The sequence below is a fragment of the Lactuca serriola genome, chromosome 5 (genome assembly GCF_051521515.1).
Source record: "Lactuca serriola cultivar US96UC23 chromosome 5, Lser_US96UC23_V15, whole genome shotgun sequence".
Taxonomy (NCBI): domain Eukaryota; kingdom Viridiplantae; phylum Streptophyta; class Magnoliopsida; order Asterales; family Asteraceae; genus Lactuca; species Lactuca serriola.
The window spans coordinates 361,140,006-361,148,511 of NC_136412.1; the positions used below are offsets into that span (position 1 = coordinate 361,140,006).

The window sequence follows — 8,506 nt, forward strand, 5'->3', positions numbered from 1 at the left end:
TATGCATATGGGAACATGGGGAGGCGTCCTATAGGGGTAGATTTGTCATTTGACATACCGGTGACTGAATTGAAGGTGAAGACAAAGCATTTTCATGAAATTTTTTGTTCATATGAATTCCTTCTACATAGGGCAATTAAGCCAACTAACTTGACTAAGTTGACATGGTTTCTAATTGAAACTAGTTTCTAGATGATGAATGGAATATAAATTCAAGTAGGGATTTAAAGTTTGAACAACATATATGTTGTTACCTTAACGAGGCCAGGTGGAATTACTAACCATCAACACCAATAAGCCAATGTGGAGCCTTAGCTGCAACATCCAGGCATTGCAGAATTGCTTGCTCTGCCTTAATTATAGATATTGAAAACGCTACACCACAACACAACACAAAGATATTATCCACTTTTTTGCATCAGAAAACAAAATGAACTTAACAAATCTCCCATATCAAGAGAAGTCATGAATGACCCTGCATACACTGTAACAACAGCTACTCCATGTTCCAGCTGTAAAATAGGAACAACCTTTCCAGCAACAATCATCAGTTCCATTACAAGTGTCCTCCCTAATCTGAGATTTACAATTTTCAAATCACAAATCCAATTTGTTAAAAAGAAATACATAATTAGCAATCTTATTTACTTTGAAAAAGATAAAAAAAAATATGCATATAGATAGCTTCTGAGTTCTGACTTCCCTTAAAATGTTAATGTATAGGGTAAGATACCACTTATCAAAGGGCAAGAAGCAACTAAGCAAGAGAGATTACATTGCATACCCGTTAATCATAAGTACAACACAACTCCCACATTTAATTGGAACATAGTTAAGGTTCATATTTAAGATAAAAGTGTATATTTATTGGTTATGGTTCATATGAGGTGAGATATCGCTTAATCGCTTAACCCGCAAAAAATCCATGTCACAAAATATAAAAAAAAAATAATAATAAAGAAAAAAATAGTAGGATATCTTCCCTAAAACAACCAATTCTGCAAATATCCAATAACATGGTAGAACCAATGGTGATCATCTTGCATAATGGAGTGGAGTTGAGGAATTGACATGCCATAAATCATTTATTTATGTCTGTTAAAATACAACTAAGCAGCTGATGTGTCAAAAAATTTAAAAACTTATGCCACATCATACACATAAGTCATAGCAGGTTGGATGAACCATTGTCCTATTTTGAAACACCATTGCATATTATGTATAACAACAAACTTTATAAATCAGAAAAAATGTGAAACATTGTTGTATAAATAAGTAACTAACCCTAAACAAGAATTAGGAGTCCCTTATAAGTCTTTAGTAGCATACTAATAACTTCCATTCCACCAAGGTTTTTATAACAATTTAGAGGTCACTAGAAATGCATGGAAAATGAAATTCATCATTTACAAGAACCTACTACCATAACACATACCTCAGAAAGAACCATGAGCATCTGATTAATGTACCAAATCTTGTCAGGGGAAAGCCTACAACACTAATGAAGAAATGTTATTGTGTGTATGATAAGTTGAAATCATCAAAATATTACATTCACCAAATCAAAAGGTAAAAATGAAACCTTCAACTTACTTTTCTACAATGGAGCAAATTTTTTCAGTAAGATCTCCCTTGAAGTCCTGGTCACTTACATGTAGATAATCAATTAACTCCTTGGTCAAAGGTTTGACATTCGTCTCATTCACCAGAAGGTATACAAGTTCAAGAGCTCTTTTACGAATTGAAGCATCTGAATCCTGAATCATAAAGAAGCATTCAGAAACCACAACAAACTTATATAACTTGATTGATATTTCTTTTTGTTAAGAGAAAAGTTTTACCTTTACACATTCCAAGATTGTTGCACGATGACTCTGAACTGCTTGATCATCTACTGAAATTGCTTTCATCAGCATGTTCAATGCAACATATCTGCCGTATAACAAATCCCAATGTTTTAGACCATAATAAAGGGAATACTCATAACACATATTAAGACATAACTCACCTGACATTGTTGTCACAATTGGACAAGAATCTTCCCAATATATTGATTGCAAGAACACGTATACCACTGCTATCTTCAATGCTCATAATGATTTTTACACATTCATAAAGTATTGCATTCCCTGCATTCTTGTTTGACTCAGTTTTTGTTGCCACCTACACAAGGAATTTCATAAATTCTTATAATTTTGAATTATATATCACAATTCACAATGAGCTTTATTAAAATAAAAGCTATCCTGGGCAAGAATGTCATTCATGGAATCACTAGCATCAGCATCTCCATGGCCCAAAACACGCAAAAGGCGAAGCAGTCTTATATGAAGAAAAGGGTCTGCAATACCTGAAACATCATATTCAGGAGCATATTGGCTATTGACAACATCCTTCAAAACTTTCACCAACACCTCTGTGCATTTCTACACCAAAGGAAGAAAAAAGAAAATATATCTCATCACTAAAATTACTAATTTGCACTTGTAGAATCATATGTCAAACAGTTCTTAGCGCAAAGACACGTTAGAAAGATAAAGAAAGAGAACAACAACTAGAAGAAGACAATACCAACAAATAATAGAGGATCTTTAACAAGATCAAGTATATTTACCTTCCTGAAAAATTCAAGAGCCTCTTCATTAAGGTTACAAAGATCTGTACAGAGCTGGATTGCTGTTAAAAGAACCCCATGATGTTTTTCTTTAAGTAAGGAAACAACAGGGTTGACAAAATTTTCTGCAAGGTCAGGGACCTTCTTTACAATCCTTATTGAGCACAATGCTGCCTGTAAATTGTAAGAACTTATGTGAGTATGATTCTTCATATGAAATGTGAGAATTAGATGAAACATCCTTGAGAGATCATGAAATGAAATAAATGTTAACATCAACTTACTTTCTTACGAATATTTGGATCTCGAAATTGCAGCAATCTTTCAACTTCAGGTGCAAGATCACGAGCCATTTCTGCAGAACATATATTACCCAAAGCACAAAGAGCTAGTCCCACAATGTACTGATTGGTCTGGTTAAGATCTCTGCAGATGATGAAAAAAAAGATTCTCAAGTCAACCATCTTGCTTGAACACAAGATATAGGAAAGATAAGAGTGAAGAAAGACAAGAGCATACTGCTTTAGTGAATTGGTGACAAGCATCAAAACTTCTTGTCTTTCATCAAGAAGCAACATAAGTCCCAGATATCCTATTCTCTTTTCAGGGAATCCAAGAGCTGCTATAAGTTTCAAGCACTCCATTTGGCCAAAATGTGTGGGGTATCCTAACATGTGAATGAACATGAACTTTGCCAAGTTACGGTGTCTGTAATCATTATCATTATCACCAACTGATGCACGAATAGAAGCACATTCTTTTCTAACAACAACACACTCTTCTGCAGCAGTTTTGCAGGCTCATATTTCCCTAATCATGTCCCTGATGTAGACCAATAATGTTTCATTTGTAGTTTCAGACCCAACTAATTAACAACAAATTACGCATGTGGTATGAAATGTATTCAAATCTTTTGCAGGTGAAGGATAAACCAAAAAGATGGAAAATCTTAAGTAGAGAGACATATGGTTTGCGAGGGATGGTTCATGACAGAGTTCATGGATTATCTTCATACCCAGATTAGGATCTTATAAGTTGGTGACAGTGTCTTACTCATTTGAGTGACCCATCCAATCGGGAAATACATGGATGAATTCCATTAAATGTACTATTACGAACGCGAACTAACTCTCAATATAGACAACTTGAGATAACGTTAATACAAATTAGGTCGAAATGAAGAACTAGTTCAAAATTGATCACAAGGAAAAGCTTTAAAACATAAGATCAGTTGTAAACAAGACACTCACCTTAGACGTGTCCCAGACGAAAAGGGATTCATGATTGGGTCGGTTTTGAAACCGCGAGAGAGCTCGATCAGATCCAGAGATGTTTAGTGCAAAAACAAACTATATAACCGGGTCGTAGACCGGTGACTGCAATTATATGTATGTTTGATCAAATCGAGATCTGGGGAAAGGTCAATTACGAGGATCTAAAGAGGAATTTGAGATCCGTAGCCTATGGATGCTAATGCAAACGTGATGATGATGACCAAAAATCTTGATTTCTCTCGCTAAATTCTTCCACTTTCGCTTCGGTGGGAGAGATGTAAGCGAGTATGCATCTATCTTTGTTTTTCCCTTTTTGAAAAGCGGAAGACAATGTATAGAATACAAAGCACTTAAATCAAATGAAAGTATGCAACAATGTCTCATTTTATTTCTTTCATTTCTCAAATCGTATTCTTTTATATTTTTGTGAACCTGGACTTGTATGACTGCAAAAAGAAATAAACCATTTACATGAAGGAGCATGCATATGTACAATAAAGCCGAATCAATAAATAGCAATAGTTGAGGTTTACCGAGTTATTTCAGCATGTCACTGTGGCAATATTGGTGTTGGACATACTACAAGAGTTGAACTAGTAGGAACAGGGGAACTGGTTGCTTGACTCAGTTCTAAGCAAAATGGACAAATGTGAGCCCCATCATAGATAACGATTTTGGAGCCTTAACTTTTGCGTTTTCTTGAATCACCATTCAGGCTTTCTGAATCTTTTATTGGTTCTGAATTTGTTTCTTTATATGGATAGCCTACACAATTTGCATGTCGCAAGCATCACAGACATCACATTGTACCCAAAAAAACTTTATACTTTGAGATTTCACTTACAACCCCACACACACACTCTTTCTTCATTCTTTTGATGTTAGATTTCTGCTCTCCAGCAACTTGTATTGTCTTGTTTCTTATATCATCAACATGTATGTCCGATTTTCTATTGTGCAAATATACAGGCAAGCAGCTCAATGGTTTTTCCTAGACCCATTTCATTTGTTGTTTTAATAGAAACAAATCAGTAAAAACATCAAAAAAGATATATGAAATATTATAAAACCAATCAGATTCTTCTGGAATTAGGGTTCTAATATGGCTTAAGATACCAGGGAAGAAGAAGAAGAATAAGTGAAGAAATTGAACGTGTTCCAAAAGTGAAGAAATTGTAGGTGTTACACGAAAAATTAAGATATCAGGGAAGAAGAAGAAGAAGAAGAAGAAGAAGAAGAAGAGACTAGATGAATAACGGTAAGCACGACATACCTTAGTGCAACCAGAAGAGAAGAATCAGACCTGCTTCATTGAATAGAATGAGATATTTCTTGAAATTGGACCTAGGGCTTGTAAGCAGAACAAAAAATCATGACAAATCATGCTCAGTAAAGCATACCTTAGTTCAATCCGAGCTAGGGCTTGTAAGGCCCTAAATCATCGGCGCTGTGTGGGATGAGAAGCTGTAAGGCCCTAAATCGTCGGCTCTAGGATAGAAGTAGATGGAGCATGTAAGTTCTTCACACTTTCAAGCATAATTGTAACCCAATCGTCGTCTCAAGCATAATTGTAACCTAATCATAGTCACTCAATGCGAAAATATGCGATTTTGGAACGGCGGAACTCTGTGGCGAAACCGATAGCAGCTTGGAACGAGATTCAAGTAAGCCAAATTCAAGATTCGTGAAATTCTAGGGCACACGAGACTACATGTTGCATGAATTTCAGTCTACCGGAGTTCCGACACATAAGTCCGACTTGTACGCTTTCGGAGTTGTACTTCTTGAGATATTGTCAGGCGAAGAAGGCAAGTGAGGAACGAGGGAAGGAGTGTCGATAACTAGGCAAGGCGGCAGTCGAATCTATGGAGGGGGAAGAAAGGATCGTAATTAGGGCATGAAGGAAACAAAAGTGGAGGATAAAAAAGAAGGCGGGTGTTCTAAATTTTAGGGATTTCATTTCCCCCCTATCTACTAAACGCGCTTTTCATTAAAATTATAAAGCGACACTCATAGAGGACGCCCATTTAAGATACAGCGCCCTCCGTGTTTTTAATTTTTTTTCTCGTATGACGCTAATTTAAGGGCATGCAATAATGCGTGACCTAAATCCTTAATTTTTTTGAAGAGATGACACTTTTTTAACGTCACTCTCCATTACGTAACATAAATCAATGAGTGTTGTGGTTTGCGCGTCGTAAAAGGCTATTTTTCTTGTAGTGGATAAACAGATGAGAGGCCTCGATGTTGTCGTTGTTGATCTAGTTATTCAGCGGAGTATGGATAACGACCACATACTCTTTCTAGACAGTCTTGTGGAACGCTAGCAGGTTCATAACCTGTGGGTGTTGTGAACGATGTGTTCACCGGTGTACTCTATCCCCCTCATGGTTGCCTTTAGGATATCTATTGTTGAGGAAACCCCTTAGCAGTAATGTCCGTCCCGATGAAAATCCTAGATTAGGTCCCTTGAGATAGATGTTGTTTTAGGGACGTAAAGTGAGGATAACGGGAATGGGTAATCGGGTTATTGTTGGTTGGCGAAATTAAATATAATTATTTATTGTGGGTTGAAAACCCTATATGCTCACGAGGCTCCCAAGCCTGATCCACTCAGTTTATTCGTATTACAGGTAGTGGCGCGAGGGCATAAAATGGATGAATCATCAAGTTGTTTTGTTTACAAGTCTGTATATGTATATATTTGTTGAATGACTTGTAATGTTATCGTTTATGCTTTATGGTCTGTATCGGAACATGACATCCTGAGTTTTGATTATATAATGAAAAATGCATCTCTTGATGAAATGATTTGATAAATATTATTGTATCATATTTTGTTTTGGGAACAAATTCCGCAACTCTTTTAAATCAAAAGGATTTACTCTGAAATTATTTTAAAAAGCATAAATGAAACTGGTCTTTTCTGACCAAGATTTTGGGGATGTCACAGGTAAATCTCCAAAAAGTCCTAAAATTTTACCATAATTTACGAAAAAGTCTCAAACTAAAATTTGTTTACGAAAAAACATAAATTACCGATAAACATGGCGATTTGACCCCGTTTTTCCGGTTTACCGGTTTTATTATTTACATGTTTCACTAAAGTTCCATTATTTTACCCTAATTTGCAAATAAGTCCCAAAATAAAATTTACTGATGATTTAGCCATTTTCTTTATGTAACATACATTTTATCGGTTTCATTGCTGACTTAGACACCTAGTTATTAAATTAGCTGATAAGATGAATACGATGGGTTATATAATGTCACATTTACTGTACAATTTGATATCCATCTCATCGACTCATTTATGACTATGTATCTACGTCAACAATGAAACCAATAAAATGTATGTTTCCAAGAAAAAATGACAGAAAATGATTTGATGTCTGATGAGATGGATATATTGGGTTACATAAGATTAGATAGACAATTTGATATTTCTTATAAACGTAAAAAATAATGCAGTTTTTGTTAGTTTATATAATTATTGTAGTCTTCGTTGGATGTATTTTATGTTCCAAAAAGATATACAATACATCGTGATATCAAGTTTTAAACTATACATAACATTATATAACGCAACATATCCATCTTATCATCTCATTTAATGACTAAACGTCCGCGTCAGCAATAAAACCGGTAAAAAATATGTTACATAGAGCAAATGGTCAAATCATCAGTAAATTTTATTTTGGGACTTATTCGCAAATTAGGGTAAAATAATGGGAATTTAGTGAAACATGTAAATAATAAAACCGGTAAACCGAAAAAAAAAAGGTCAAATCGTCATTTTTACCGGTAATTCATGTTTTTCCGTAAACAAATTTAGTTTGGGACTTTTTCGTAAATTAGGATAAAACTTTAGGACTTTTCTGGAAATTTCCCTAATATATTGGATTTTATAGTTTCTACTTCATTCTGTCATAATTTAAAGTTTTTCTTTTATTAGGATGCACTAAATTTTTAATATTTGAAACTTTTGATTATGTTTTTATTTGTGGATTTAGGTTTTGAAGTGAAAAAAGAAAAAAATATGGAGAACGAGAATGTATTCTACCATAATGTATTTTGCCACAATGTATAATATGTTTCTTAATAGTAATATTCTTTTAGAATGGATTAGTGTTTTTGTTAGATTTTGATATATTTTATGTAACCATATTTAGTTTTAATCTTTAAGATTAAATGTAATTCTTAAACCATTATAGACTCTTTGATTATGTTGTGGATCTTTCTTTTCGTTGGTTTTCGTTTCAGAATTCAAAGGCTCGGGTTAACTCGATGACGTGGTTACAAAATCCAATCCGGCCTTAATTTGTTCTTTTCTCTAACTCCTTGCTTGAGGTTTTTGTTTTTTAATATGATGTTGTTCTAAAAAAAATTCTTAAACCATTATAGGTTAGATTTTTTTTTCAAAATAAATGTAATAATTTTTATAGTCTTATTTTTACGAATTAATGTAATTAGTGATTCTTAAAGAATAAAATTCGTGTATATATATATATATATATATATATATATATATATATATATATATATCTTGAATGTAACCATATTCTGCAAGAATAAAATCGAAAATGTTTTTACCAGTTTATGGTTGACTTTTTGTTAT

General features: G+C 34.1%; 1 pseudogene; it reads right to left on the minus strand.

Annotated features, from left to right (window-relative positions):
* Positions 1 to 277: 277 nt before the first annotated feature.
* Positions 278 to 3,896, minus strand: LOC145051174 (AP-1 complex subunit gamma-2-like; annotated as a pseudogene).
* Between the last annotated feature and the right edge of the window lie 4,610 nt (positions 3,897 to 8,506).